Source organism: Galeopterus variegatus, unplaced genomic scaffold (genome assembly GCF_000696425.1).
Source record: "Galeopterus variegatus unplaced genomic scaffold, G_variegatus-3.0.2 Scaffold1026, whole genome shotgun sequence".
In the NCBI taxonomy this organism is placed as follows: domain Eukaryota; kingdom Metazoa; phylum Chordata; class Mammalia; order Dermoptera; family Cynocephalidae; genus Galeopterus; species Galeopterus variegatus.
The window spans coordinates 199,244-214,582 of NW_007727137.1; positions in this window are offsets into that span (position 1 = coordinate 199,244).

Sequence of the window (15,339 nt, forward strand, 5' to 3'; positions counted from 1 at the left end):
GGCGCACTGTAGCAGTGCCTGCCCCTTCTCTTGCATTTTTTAAGCCTCACTTCTTTCTCTTTTCCAACTGTAAAAATATTAAATAAAAGTGAGGGTAGAAGATACTTTCTTGGGTTTTTACCTTAACAGATACGCTTGTAGTATCTTCCCCACTTGACATGGGGGTGGCTTTGAGGATGATATAGATGTATGGCATCATGTTGAGAAAGTTTATTGAGAGCATGTGTTGATTTGGGCCATGACACGGTAACTGGGTTTATACTGTCCGTCCTGCACTATACAGCTGGGCCAAATGTTTAAGGCAATTAGTTACAGGAACTAGACAACAGGCAGTGCAGGACTGTGATCCTTGAGAGAAGGGAAACTGAGGAGGTGAGCCCCATGTTTGCCCTGTCTTTCTACCTCAGGTTTCCTACTAAGGTAAGGAAGGTGAAGCCAAAACAGGGACCAGCAGCCAAACCGGCTGAGGAAGGAGAGAGCAGAGTTTGGGGCTGCTAGAGTGGCTGCAGTTGGTAGAGCAGGTGCTGAGAGGAGGGTGCTAGCTGGGATGAGGGTGCAGGAGCCTGCACGGGGTCCCCTCAGATCCTTGGCCAAAGCCCAGGCTGTCCATGTGCAGGGGCATCCTCCATAGAGCCTAGCAGAGAGCTGCTTCTGCAGGGCCACGAGCTAGCTACAGGGGAGAAACCTCACTGAGCTCCTCAGGCAATCAGTTGCGAATCCAGAAAGGCCATGGTTTAGGAGTAAGGATCACACTCCAGCATAAGGGCCCAAACCCAGGACTAAAAACAAAACCAAAACAGACTCACCCCTACAAAGCATAAAACCAAGCCTGTGGTGACATCAGCAAGATGGTGGAATGGGAAGTTCTGGACCCTCTGTTCCCCCACAAACATACCAATTCAGTAATAATTCATGGAAAATTTCCTTTTTTTAGAAATCTAGAAACTAGTGGAGAGTCTCCTGCACTATAAGTGAGCATGAAACTACACACATAGAAACCAGACAGAAATTCAAGACACCCTCTCATAACAATTCCTACCCCTGCCATGGTGCCATATGATTGGGAAGAAGCCCAACAGCTCCAAAGCTTCTCTATAGAGAGGGAAGGATGTGGCCTGTGTGTCCAACACCCCACCTTTTCTGGGGGCTACACAGAGGGCTGGCCCTGTCCAGCCTTTCTCAGAGTGCTGGCGGGACCTGGTGTAATCCAGCTGCCTGGGGGCCAGTGAGAACAGGGGTGGCAGTTTGATCTAGCACACAACCACAGTAGTCTTCACAGCCCCTCTCCCAGCACAGTGCAGAACGAATTGGCAAAAAAACAAAACAAAACAAAACAAAAACCCACAGATCCCAGATTCCCCCTGGAGAAGGAAACAGCCGAACAGAGCTCTCAACAATCCAAATTTTCTGAGGCTACCTGAGGATTTGCCTTCAGTGCCAACAGAACTTGGCATGCTCTAGACACCTGGGGCTGCTAAGAACAAAGAAAGCAGGTTGGATTGGCAGGAAGTTTGGGGAGGCCCCCAGAATCTCTTGCTGGGATGACTGGTGAGGGTCTTCTCCTGGACAAGGCCAGTCTCTGAAAATGGGCCTGCTTTGTCTAATGAACAGACACCAACAGAGAGGCAAGGAAAATGAAGAAACAGGGAAGTATGCTCCAAATGAAGCAACAAGGTAAATCTCCAGAAACTGACCCTAATGATATGAAGTTATATGATTTACCTGAAAGAGAATTCACTATAACCGTGATAAAGTTGCTCACTGAGGTCAGGAGAACATGAACAAAGTCAGAATTTTAACAAAGAGATAGAAAACATTAAAACAAACAGAAATCACAGAGCTAAAGAATATAATAACTGAACTGAAAAATTCACTAGAGGGATTCAACAGCAGACTAGATCAAGCAGAAGAAAGGATCGGCAAACTGGAATGCAGGCCATTGAAAATTAATCAGAGGAGCAAAAAGAAAAAAAGAATTTAAAAGAGTGAAGAAACATAAGGGACTTATGGGACACCATCAAGTGAACCAGTGTATACATTAAGGGAGTCCCAGAAGGACAAGGGAAATGACCAGAAAGCATATTCAAAGAAATAATGGCTGAAAACTTCCCTAATCTGGGAAAGAAAATGGGCATCCAGATGCAGGAAGCTCAAACAATTCCAAATAAGGTAAACCCAAAGAAATTCACATTAAAATATATTAGAATAAAATTGTCAAAAGTCAAAGACTGAATTTTGAAAGCGGCACAAGAAAAGTGACCTGTCACATATAGGGGATCCATTATACGATTATTAGTGGATTTTTCAGCAGAGAACTTGAAGGCCAGAGGGAGCAAAATGATATATTTAAAGTGCTGGGGAAAAAAAGAAAGAAAGACCCTGCCGACCCAGAAATTGTGCCCAGGAAAACTGTCCTTCAAAAATGGAGATATAAAGACTTCCCCAGACAAACAAAAACTTACCAGAGTTAATCACTACTAGACCTGCCTTACAAGGAATGCTATAAAGAGAGTGCTTCAAGTTGAAATGAAAGGACAATAAATAGCAACATGAGAGCATAAGAAAGTACAAAACTCGCTGACAAAGGTAAACATATAGACAAGCACAGAATACTGTATTTTGCGACGCTGGTGGGCAAATAACTTTTAATTCTAGTATAAAAGTCCAAATATGAAAGTATTTAAATTAACTATACCAAAAAATATTTTTAGGAGTGCACAATATAAACCCATATAAATTGTGACAGTAATAACATAAAGTAGGGGGCAGTAATAACAGTGTTGAACTTTTGTATGTGATGAAGTTAAGTTGTTATCAGCTTAAAGTAGACTGTTCTAATTATAAAATATTTTATGTAAACCCTATAATAGCCACAAAGAAAATACCAGTAGAGGTTACACAAAAGAAAAACAGAAAGAATTCAAAGCACAGCAACACAAAAATAATAAAACACAAAGGAAGACAGCAAGAGAAGAGAAGAGAGACAAAAGAGCTACAAGACAAACAGGAAAGGAAGACAGAAACAAACAAAAAAACAAAAAAGAAAACCCAGGAAAACAAATATGCATGATTTCACTTATGTGGGGTATCTAAAATAGTTAAACTCATAGATTCAGAGATTAAAACGATGGTTGCCAGGAGCTGGGAGGAGGGGAAAATGCAGAGCTGCTAATCAATGGTCATAAAGTCTCAGTTATGCAAGACAAATAAGTTCTAGAAGTCCTGTACGCAATATTATCCCTATAGTTAACAATACTGTATTGTACACTTGAGAATTTGTTAAGAAGGTAGAAACTATGCTAAGTGTTCCTACCACACTAAAATTTTATTTTATTTTATTTTATTTTTTGGTTTTGGTGTCTGGCTGGTATGGGGATCCAAACCCTTGACCTTGGTGTTACAAGGCTGTGCTCTAACCAACTGAGCTAACCAGCCAGCCCTATAACAAAATTTTTTAAAAAGGAAACCGAGGGCCGGCCCGGTGGTGCACTTGGTAGAGTGCGGCGCTTGGGAGCGCGGCAGTGCTCCTGCTGAGGGTTCGGATCCCATATAGAGACCGGTCCGCTCACTGGTTGAGCGCGGTGCGGGCGCGACACCAAGGGTTGCGATCCCATTACTGGTCACGAAAAAAAGACAAAAAGGAAAAAAAAAAAAGGAAATCGAGGGCATCTATAAGTGTGTTCATTGCAGAAAATTGAAGTCTCAGAGAAAACTAAAATCATTTCTCAACAAACTACAGATAACTTTGCTATAGTTGTAAAATATTTCCTTCTAATACTTTCTTTGTTTCCATATTCATTAAATTTTACAAATAAGGGATGGTATCAGAGATTTTACTTTATAACATATAATTTCTTTCACTGTGTAATTATGTATAAACACCATTTTCTGTCATCAGAAAACAAATTCCCTGTCCTGGCCAGCCACCAAAACCATATAAACAAAAAAATGAACAAGAATCCAGCCTGACATGATCAAGACAATTCATCAGCAGAACAGAAGAAACAGATCCCCAGGTGAACTGATTTTAGAATTAGCTTAACTTAATTTTAAGTTAAATAGATCCATTATAAATATGTTCAAGTCTTAAAGGAGCAAATGAACACAATGAGTGAACAAGTGGAAAATCTCAATAGAAAAATGAAACTATAAAACAGGACTAAATGAAAATTCTAAAACCACAGTACAATATCTGAAACTTTTTTTTAAATCTCTGGATATGCTGAACAGCAGATTTGGACACTGCAGAAGTGTCAATGAACATAAAGAAAAGCAAAACTGACAGGTACAAAAAATATATTGAAAAAAAGTTTACCAGAGGCTAAGTGATCTCTGGGACAATATCCAGAGGTCCAACATAAGTATAATTAGAGTCCCACAAGGAGAGGAGAGACAGAATTGGGTAAAAATAATTTTTTTAAGAAATAATGGCTGAAAATTCCCCAAATTTGGTGGAAAACATAAGCCTACAGATTCAACAAACTCACTGTACCCAAATGTAAAGAGAACCAAACCTAGGCACCTCATAGTCTAACTGCTGAAAACCAAAGATAAGGAAAATGTATCTTAAGCCACAATGAGATACCATTGTACATCCACTTTAATAACTGAATTGAAAAAGAGTGTCAGCATCAAATCCTGGTGCAGTTATATAGCAAGTGGAACTCACACACTGCTGCTGGAGTGTGAAATGGTACAACAGCTTTGCACAACTCTTTTGCAGTTATACACCTACCCTATGACCCAGCAATTCCACTCCCAGTTACTTTCCCAAGAAATAAAGATATATGACCACAAACAACTTGTACAAGAATAGGTAGAGCACCATTATTTATAATAGCTCAAAATTGCAAAACATGTAAATGTTCATCAGCAGGAGAATTGATAAAGAAATGTGGTAGGATTATACAATGAAATACTATTCAGCAAAAACAAGAATAAATTACCGATATATGCCACAGCATAAGTGAATCTCAAAAACTTTGGATTGAGTAAAAAATACCAGACACAGAAACATATATATTTTATGATTTTGTCAAATGAAGGATGGAGAATTATCCTACGCCTTTAGGCAGCCACCGTTCTGATCTCTCTCAGCACAGATTCATTTTGAGTAGGATAATGAATTCACAAGCAAAATGAATCTGCTCTGAGAGAAGTCAGGTGGTTGCCTGCGGAGACAGGATAATCTTCAAGTGGGCAAAGCAACTTCCTGGGGTGATGGAAATGTATTATATTTTGGTTGGAGTTGTTTGTTACAAGGGTGCATACGTTTGTCAAATCTCATCAAATTATACACTTGAGATCTGTACATTGAAATCCTCTCCTGCACTTAAAGGAACTAAGAATCCTTGGAGAAATGGCTGATTACTGGGCTAGGCCGAGGAAAGTACAAGATGAGCCTAGAACACCCTACTTATCAGAGAATAAGGAAGTGCTTAAAGAACAAAGGGGACACATCAAACGGACACAGGGCCAGCTGGAAAGGGCTCCCAGCGACCAAATCTGGGATGATTTGAGCCATAATATAAATTTAAAAAAGAACAATTAGAATGCATTGGATAAATAAGAATTCATGAATTCATACTGATATTCATTAAATAATTACAAGTTTTTTGAGAAGTAAAGTATTTATATAGCCTCAAAATACCTTCGCACAAAATTCTTAGTAATTCTAAGGGGGGACAGAGCAACATACCTTCCTAATAAGTGATTGAAGTGGAGACCATTAGTCATGGGGCAGGGGCTGGCTGGTGAGCTCAGCTGGGTAGAACATTGTGCTAAAACCAAGGTCCGGGGTTTAATCTCTGTACTGGCCAGCTGCCAAAATAAATACATAAAATTAAGTAAAATAAGGCTAGTCATGGGACAAATTGAAATTGCATGTCATGGGCTGGCCCAGTGGCGCACTGCTATAGTGCGCCGCTTGGGAAGTGTGGTGGCGCTCCCGCCGAGGGTTTGGATCCCACATACAGGCCGGTTCCCGCTCACTGGTTGAGCGAGGCGCGGGAGCAATGCCGAGGGTTGTGATCCCGTTGCCGGTCCTGGTCCGGTACGGGGGCGACACTGAGGGTTGCGATCCGTTGCCGGACACGGAAAAAGACAAAAAAAAGGAAAAAAAAAAAAAAGAAATTGCATGTCACCTGAGGGGAGGTACAGAGAACACAGCATTGCTCCTGAGATGTTCCTAACAAAGATGTCTATCCTGAATCTAACAGTGAGCGATAACTTCGTATAATGTATGCTATACGAAGTTATTACGCCTTTTCCAATCTCTCCCCATTCGCCTCCCCCTCCCCCTCTAATAACCATAGATTTGCTCTCTCCATCTGACAGATTAACTGTTCCTCTGTTGGTTTGTTGCCTAGAGGATCTGTCCTGTGCTGAGACAGGTGTGATCAAGTCTTCCCCTATTACCATAAATCAGATGCTTGCTTTATTGCTCTGGAGTATGCTTTATGGAGACAGAGGACCTCTCCTTCTTCTTTTTTTTTTTTTTTTTTGTCTCTGCTGGTGCCTCTCCTTGTGTCAATGCAGTTGAGAGTCTGGCATGCCATTTGCACAGTGGCTGTGACTGCTGCTATGGAGACTAGTGGCTTTTTGTGGAAGCCATGGCAAAATATGGTGGGTTATCTGCGTGGAAACGGTCTTTTGTTGTGCTCTTTACCGGCTTGCAGCTGGATTCAGCTTCCCCCCAGCTCCAACTCTCAGGACCCTGGTGGGGCCCAGGGTGGTGGCAGCAGCTTGCCTAGCTGTGGCTGGGTTCGGCTTCCCCCTGCTCCATACCTCAGGGCCCTGGCTGGGCCCTTTTCTGTATATTTTAACTTTTTTCTTTCCTTGATTGGGTTTTCTAATTGTTTATTTTATTTTGATTTTCCCCCCAAAGAATTATCACCTAGATTTGTTTATTCATTCAAACCATCTTTTGGTTTTCAAATCCATTCAGTTCTGCTTTTATCTTTACCATCTGACCCTTTAGAAAGAGTCTGCCCATCACCCCTCCTGCAGTCACGGAGCCCATTTCAACTCAGCAACTCCGTCTTTCACTTCCACCTAACGAGGACAGCCCGGAGCTGCCCCAGGAGGCCAGTGTTTTCCTCTTCAATGCACTTCTCAAGGCATGGTGAGGTGAGTTTCCACAGGGTCTTCTTGGGGGCAGAGTCAGTAATTTTAGATTCCTTCTCTACCTCACACCAGGGCACTCCAGCACCTCAGCCTTGGCTAGTGGAGGCATTCATGGAGCTCAGGTCTCAATCAACAAACCAAGAAGAAAGAAACATTTCCAGCTTCTTGAGCTAAAAATATTGAACTCAGAATCTCTTGAAAATGCACACAGCTCGACAGACTCAGTCCAATCCACAAGTATGTTCTTCCCTCCCCGGTTTGGTGTTTTCAGAAGCTGTCCCCACACGCCTCCAGCCTTCTAACAATATAAATGACAAATCTTGCAAACCTTTTGATGTGTAAGCCTTCTTTTCCCAAATTAGGCTTGTATTTATCCCCCTGGGACATGCCGGGATCTGATTCTAATTGTAGGTTTGGAAGTGGTGAGGGGTAGTAGTGGTGAAGGGAGGGGAAGATCGCACCTGCTTGCACAGTGACCACATCAGGTGAGGTCATAGCCAGGTCTTCAGACAAGGCAGGACCAGACCTATCAAGTGGAGGGGGTGGTGGTTCTGCCTGGCATGATGATCTTGGTATTCAGGTGGTCTCCCTCCATCCCAATTCTGGGGTCCAACCCTTCCCCAAATCACTGCCTTAATGGTCACATAAAAGACCTGGGGAGAGGATGCAAATTCAGCAAACTCTCCTGATAACACTCTGTATGATATGGGCACATCAACTCAATAGCCTTAAGCAATAAAAGATTCTCTTAGTGATTACAGAAGCATTCTTGTTCTCTGACCATGCCTTTAGCTCAGAATTTTAAAACCCTGGTTATGTCATCATATTTCCTTAGTCACTCCAGTGCCGTTCAGAGCAGCCAAACTATCCCACAGTCCTATTGCACGTGCCCACTGTACAGTGCAGGTGTCACCAAATCCATGCCTTCCACAGGCACTTTATTCCAGGTGAGCACAGGCAGTCGTGCAGGTAGCTGTTTCACCACCATGCACCACAGACTCCAAATGTCCCATCATCCTCACACATGGTTTCCAAACCCAACCAGCTTATAGACCATCCCAGAATCTCGCCCTCAAAGGTCTGTTTTCATCAATCACTTCTGCCACCAAACACTGTAGGAGTCAGGATTCAGTTGTGGATGACAAAAACCATGCTGGCTTCTTTAGGGAGAAAGGTGCTGAACTGAGGCAGACAGGGAAGGAGTGAAGAGCGGGTCTCAGTCGAGCCTCAGAAATGTCTGTCCCAAAGGCACTGCAGAGTGTCCTGCTGTGGCAGATCACAAATGACCACAAATCCTTTCCAGCTTCTCCAGTCCAGAGGTGGGTTTCACTGGCCCCTGAATAGGAACTGCCTTGTGGCTAGTGCTGGCCAGAAGAATGCATTTGAAGTGAAGCTGTGCAGCATCTGCTCTGGAGCTCCTGGAGAACTGGCGCCATGTGAACAAGTCTTGACTAGTCTAAGAGACTGGAGAAGAATTGAAACACCCCAGCCCCAAACCAGTCAACTGCTAGGGCTGTGCGTAAGGCCAGCAAGAACCAGCCAGACCCTAGTGGAGCCACCAGTCAACTTCAGAACCAGCCACTGGCCCCAGATGCCTGAGCAGAACCAGCCAAGACCAGCAGAAGAACCACTCAGCTGAGCTCAGCCCAGACTGTCAGGTCCCAGAATTGTGAGCTCAGTGCACAGTCATTGAGTTCTGGGGTGATTTGTAACACAACAAAAAGATAACTGATGCACCTCTCAAGGAAGCTGCCATTCCTGCCACAGTTGAGAAGGTGAGGAAAGTAGAAGATGCTGCCCCTGTATTTGGCTCCAGGATCACACCATCTTAGCCAAGACCCATGTCCTCTGACATGAAGCCTTGGGGCGAGACTCTGAGTCTTCCACTTTTGCTGCTGCAGAAAAGCTGCACAGCTCACTATCTGGGCTTGCCAGTGGGAAGTGACAGGAGCAGAACCCACCTCCCTTTTCCCTTCCACTGTCACTGGAGAGTGTCTGCTAGAAGGGCAAGTCCCAGGGAGCCACTGGGGGCTGCTTCTCCAATCCAGCTTTGATGGGTATTAACCCAGATTCTCATCTCCACCAGTTTCACCCTGGTAGGTCTTGCTGGGTCCAAACTTGGCAAGAGGAAGAAAGGGCATTATTTGTGGTCCTCCCCAAACCCCCCAAAACCCAGAAGCCACAAAGAAAGACCGACAGACTTGACTACATGAAAATTTCAAACTTCTGATCCAGAGGCGATTCACAGCCTGGGAAACACTTCCTGCAACATATGTTCTGAAATGATGGACAGATCCAGCCATCAACACTTAAAACTTCCATTCCACAAAAGACGCTGCCACTGACTCTGAATTTGGAGAAAAAAAAAAAAATACTTGCAACATACATAATGGAAGAATTGAGAGATTTAACTGCATAAAAATTAAAAATATCTCATAGCAAAAGATACCATAGACAGACATAGCTGGTGCAGCCTGTCCCGCCAGTCGGGTACAAATAAGCTCACATACTTTTGTTCTTTGCAGGCACCCACCCACTCCTGGTGCTGGAACTCTGTTCCCTCTCTGGAGTCCAGCCTCCATGCAGAGCAGCTCGGCTGCCCCCACCGACATTTTCAGACGTGTTCACTCTTGACACGGTACACCCACGTTGAGAAAGCCATCCTTCAGCAACACCTATGCACACGGAGTTCCTGCAGGAACAGTTTCAAATGCACGTCACAGGGACACCAGAGAACGTTCTGTGAGCTGGGGCTTCCCCACGGCCGAGTGTTCGCCACAGTCAGGAGACTAAGCTGGACCTGCAGGACTGACTCTTGCTCCAGACACCAAAGCCAGGGGCTGGGGTCTGTTTGTACCCCCAGCACACAGAAGTGCTGAATGTTTATTCTCAGATATGTTTGCTTTATTTATAGGCAGTAATTGTCTCAAAAATCTTTCTCTTCATCAGATATTTGATCCCCTTGCAAAACTTTTGGTTTCTGAGCTGGAAAGCTGGAGCTTTGCTCCATTGATAATATGCTTTTCCTGGTGCAGTGCATGCCGAGGGTCTTCTGAAGAACATTGAATCAAACACATGCCTCTGCGAAAGCCAGTGTCTTTGTCAAAAGGCACAATGCACTTTCACATGTGGCCAAGCTGTGTGGAGTGTTCTCACAGCTCACCCAGCACCATGGCCCAAGGAGGTTTTCTGACAAAAGCCACCAGCCGGAGAGTCATACATGCTGCGCCAGGGCACCGTCCCCACCAGGCCACCACCCCTAGATTCTGAATTCTTTAATGAGGATAAAATGCATAGCTGAGTTGGAAAGCCGAGAGGAGGGATGGTACCAAATATGAACAAGCAGATATTGAACATGCAGCACCAGGACTGTTGGGCCCAGATGTGCCCAGGAGGTGCTGGGGGGCTGATGCCCCAGGGGACACACCAGGCCACAGGCCCCACCACACAGGGGCTGATCAAGACCCTTCACAATGCCAGGCTCCGTTCTCAAGTTAGTGCAATGTCCCGAAGAACATAGTCTGATCTGGGAACACTCCTGTGTGTTTCATCCACATATTTGCTCACAGGACATTTGGAGACCAAATCCCCACCGAGGGGAGAGGTCCTGGCCAAGGCTTCGTGCAGAGTGGCTGGAAAGGGGTCATAATGCCCTGGGAGCTCTGTGCCCTTTGGCATCCACGTACCCCCTGTGTGCCTTGGTTTCTTACCTGCAAAACAGGAATAGTAACAGCACCACCAGCACGACACTCATGGGTGCTGGGGCATGATTAAATGAGTTGTTTTGTGAAGTCTCTAGAACAAGACTTGGTATATTGTGAATGCCGGCGTTTGTTGAACCAATCAGTGAACGAGATGTTGTTAGCTGTTCCCCAAGGGCTGAGCTCTGAGTCAGCCCCATTCAAGGGGAGAGGAATTCAGATCCACCCCCTAAAGAGCGGACATCCACATGGCACAGAGGTGCGGGCATGGACCGCCCAGGATAAAACCCTTTCCACGTCTCATTTCCTGAGCTCCACCAGCGATGTGCCTTGACCTCAGTCGGTGCAGGCCCCTGCCTTTGGGCTTCTGCTGTCCAATCAGACAAACCAGTGAACCCTCCTAGCTGTGGGGTGACCAGCGGAAGTCCAGCATCTCTGAAGAGGAAACACATGGAAGAGCTTGACCTGATCCACCTTGATGGACGACCACCTTTGGGAGCTACCATGGGCTGAATGTTTGTGTCCCCCAAATTCTTAAGTTGAAATCCTAACCCTCAAGGGGGTTCTATTAGGAGGTAGGGCCTTTGGGAGGTGATTAGGTCATGGAGGTGTAGCCTTCATGATGGGATTGGTACCCTCATAAAGGGGACCCCAGAGAGCACCCATGCCCCTTCCAGGGACACAGCGAGGACGTGTGTTGGGAGAGTGTGGTGCTGATAACACCAAGGCCACAGGTTTGGATCCCTGTATAGGGATGGCCGGTTAACTCACTTGGGAGAGTGTGGTGCTGACAACACCAAGTCAAGGGTTAAGATCCCCTTACTGGTCATCTTTAAAAAAAAAAAAAAGAACCATGCCCATGACCAGCATTAAACCATCAATTTATTAATCCATTCATTAGGGCACAGTCCTCACAATATAACCACCTCTTCAAGGCCCCACCTTTCAATTACCATAATAGGATTTTCCACCCTCAGTAGTCACAGTGGGGACTAAGCATCAGTGAGTTTGGGAGGACATACAATCTACAGCAACTGCCCTTATTTCTGACATCAACTGCAAGCTTGGGGGGTTCCCAAGACCACCCACTGGTTCGATGATTGGTCAGAAGGACCCACAGAACTCACTGAAAGCTGTTATACTCGTGTTTATGGTTTATTACAACAAAAGGATGTGGATTAAAATCAGCCAAGGGAAGAGGAACCAAGAGCAGGGTCCAGGGGACACCAGGCACACGCTTCCAGGGGTCCCCTCTCCATGAAGTTGTGGACAGCATGACTCCCCAGCATCAATGTGTGACAATCCACAGACAGTGTGGCCAACCAGGGAGGCTCACCTTCACCTTGGTGTCCAGAGTGTCAGTTGGGGCTCTGTGGTCAGCTACACACAGGTAGTACCCACAGGTAGGTACCCACAAGACTTCAGCCTCCAGCCCCTCTGGCCTCCAAGCTGATACTACATGACCCAAGGCCCCCACCACAAATCACATTGTTAGTGCAGACTATCTGGTGCGGCCCAAGACTGCCAGAGAAACAGCGACCTTCTTATCAGACAGAAAATTCCAAGAACCTAGAGATCGCCTCCCAGGTGTGGAGGGCAAAGGCCAGAGCTCCCTTCGGGCAAGGTTAAATTCTTTACACACACCTGTCAAGCAAAGGAAGCCCAGTTTACACGGAGGAAGGAGGGGTGCCTCACTGGCTGGGGAGTCTGGAGAGTGACTGGGAGTTCAAGGTTGTCAGGTTCGTTCCAACCCACCTCATACTCTCATTCCGGGTCTCGGGGCCTCACCCCCCATCTGATGCTTACTTTCAATACGTGGCCGGGAGAGGCTGTGGATGCAACTTAGACTGTATTTCTGCAACCTGCAAGGTCAACCGTGGGTCTGATTTTCAACTGAGTCAGTGCTGAGGCTACAATAGCGAAGTGTTTAGGGCCATCGTGCATGCTCGTTTTGGCCACATTGTAAGTGGAGACATAAAGCCACAGGTTTGTCACCGACTTTTGCAAGCATCATCAGCCCCCCACCTGAGGTCCTCATAGTCATGGCTCCCACCTGTGCTAAAAAGGTGGCAGGAATGGCCACAAATCTACACCCCTCCCTGGATCCACACTCTTTATAAGGCGGCTGTGCAATGCCTCCCGCCAGCAGGGGCAGTCTATTTCCCACGACTTGAATCTGGTGGGCAGACCTCAGGACCTACTGGGCTCGACAGGAGGTGGTGGATGTGTCACGTACCAGCTCCAAGACTCGCTTCCAGACACCTGGGGCAGGTGCAATGTGTGTACACTAAAAATTACAAAACATTGCTGAAGGGAGTGAAAGACAGTCTAAACACAGAGACATTCCATGTTCATGAATTGGACAACTCGATACTGTAAAGATGGTGACAGTCCCCATATTCACTTACAGATTTGTTGCAATCCCTACCAAATATCTCGGCTGGCTTTCTCTTATTGTTTGTTTGTTTTTCACAGAAATTGACAAGCCATTCTAAAATTTATATGGAAATGCCCTATGAAAGTGCCCCAAATGGCCAAAATAGTCGTTTTTTTTTTCATTATTTCTATGTTTATCATTATACAATGTAATCATTTTTTGTGGCCCTTAACCCATATCTTGCTAACCTCCCCCACCCTCCTTCTTGGCCCAAATAATCTTTAAAAAGAACAAAGCAGAAAGACTCACATTTCCTGATTTCAAATCTTACCACAAGCCTACAGGCTCAAGACAGGTGGTACTGGGGAAAGGGTGAATATTCATATCAATGGAATAAATTGAGAGACCAGAAATCAACGATTATATGTATGGCCAAATGATTTTCAACAAAGATGCCAACTTGCAGAAAAGGAGAAAGTATTCATACAATATATTCCATAAAGGACTTTACGGAATATATAATAGTATATCCCATAAAGTATCCATACTGTGTGTGTGTCCATCTCACAACTCAACAGTAAGAAGTCAAGTAAACCAACTTAAAGTGGCCAAAAGATTTGAATAGACATTTCTCCCAAGGGCATACACAGATGCTTTTTAAAATACTTGGCAATGTCAGGTAACACAGAAATGCAAATCATAACCACCATGAGATGGCACTTCACACACACCACTTTTTGTTTTAATCAAAAACACAAGTAACAGCAAGTGCTGGAGAGGGGGTGCAGAGCCCGGAGCCCTCGCACGCCGCTGCTGGAGTGGGAGGTTGTGCAGCTGCTGCTTTGGAAAACAGTCTGGCAGGTTCTTAAATGTTAAACACGATTTACCATAGGGCCCAGCAATTCCACTCCTAGGCATCTGCCCAAGAGAAATGAACACGTGTGTCCCCACAGAAAGGCGTGCGTGAATATTCAGGGCAGCTTCATTCAGAATAGCCAGAAAGTGAGAACAGCCCAGGTGTCTCTCAGCTGGAGAGCGGACGAACGGGGAGGTCAGTCCTCGCAGCGGGGTGCGACTGGCGGTGACAAAGCACGAAGTTCCGACGTGTGGTCCCACACACCGTTATGTGAGTGAAGGAGGTCAGACACAAAAGACCACAGGCCATGTGATTCCATTGACATGAAGTGTCCAGAACAGGCAAATCTAGAGACGGGAAGTAGATTTAGTGGTTGCTGGGGGCTGGGGGTGGGAACGGGGGTGGCTGCAAGTGGACACGGGTTTCCTTTTGGGGTGATGGAGGTGGTATGAGACTAGACTGCTGCTGCTGCATAACCCCACATCAATGAACAATAAGTGAATTGTCCACCTCAAATGAGTGATTTTATAGCATGTAAAATATACAGGAAGGAAGGAAGGACAGAGGCAGGGAGGGAGGCAGAGAGGGAGGGAGGGACGGAGGGGGAAGGGATCCTCGAGCACTTCTGCTCTCTCTGGCCCTGCTCAGCTGCCATGAGAAGGAGCCCAGGCTAGACCGTGGGCAGGCTCTGCTGGCCCGGCCGACAGTCAGCCACCACCCGCATGTGGGGGTGAGACCATCCTACACCAGCCACCCCTCTGTTGACCTGCCAGGTGACCACAGGCCCAGGAGCAAGCTCAGCAAAGTCCAGTCATGCCCGGTCCGGAGCAGCAGAGCCACCAGCTGAGCCACAGCCTCGTGGGCAACCACAGATGCCCTCTTAACGTTGTCAGCTACTGAAGCAGGTGGCCTGCCACACAGCACGGGCCACCCTCATAGTCTCTGGAAGCACTTGATTCCAGACAGCCGCGGGTGACCACTTTGGTAAATGCGTGTCCTGCGTGACACGGCTCTCCCGTTCCACTTGCTGTTACTGTGCTCGAGCCCAATCGGATGAAAACCAAAAACAGGCAGGAAAATCCACTTACCCCCAAGGAGGCCCAGCCGGCGGGCCCAGCCTCCCCACAGCAACATTCAGTGTCGGAGGCAGCAGGGCTTCGAGAACTGCACGCGGCTCCTGCAGACACGGGAGGATGCGGGTGGCAGAGCCTTGCTGCCGCTCTTGTTTTTGAAAAACCACTTGGTGCTGAAATTTAACAACAGCAACAACCACCAAATCA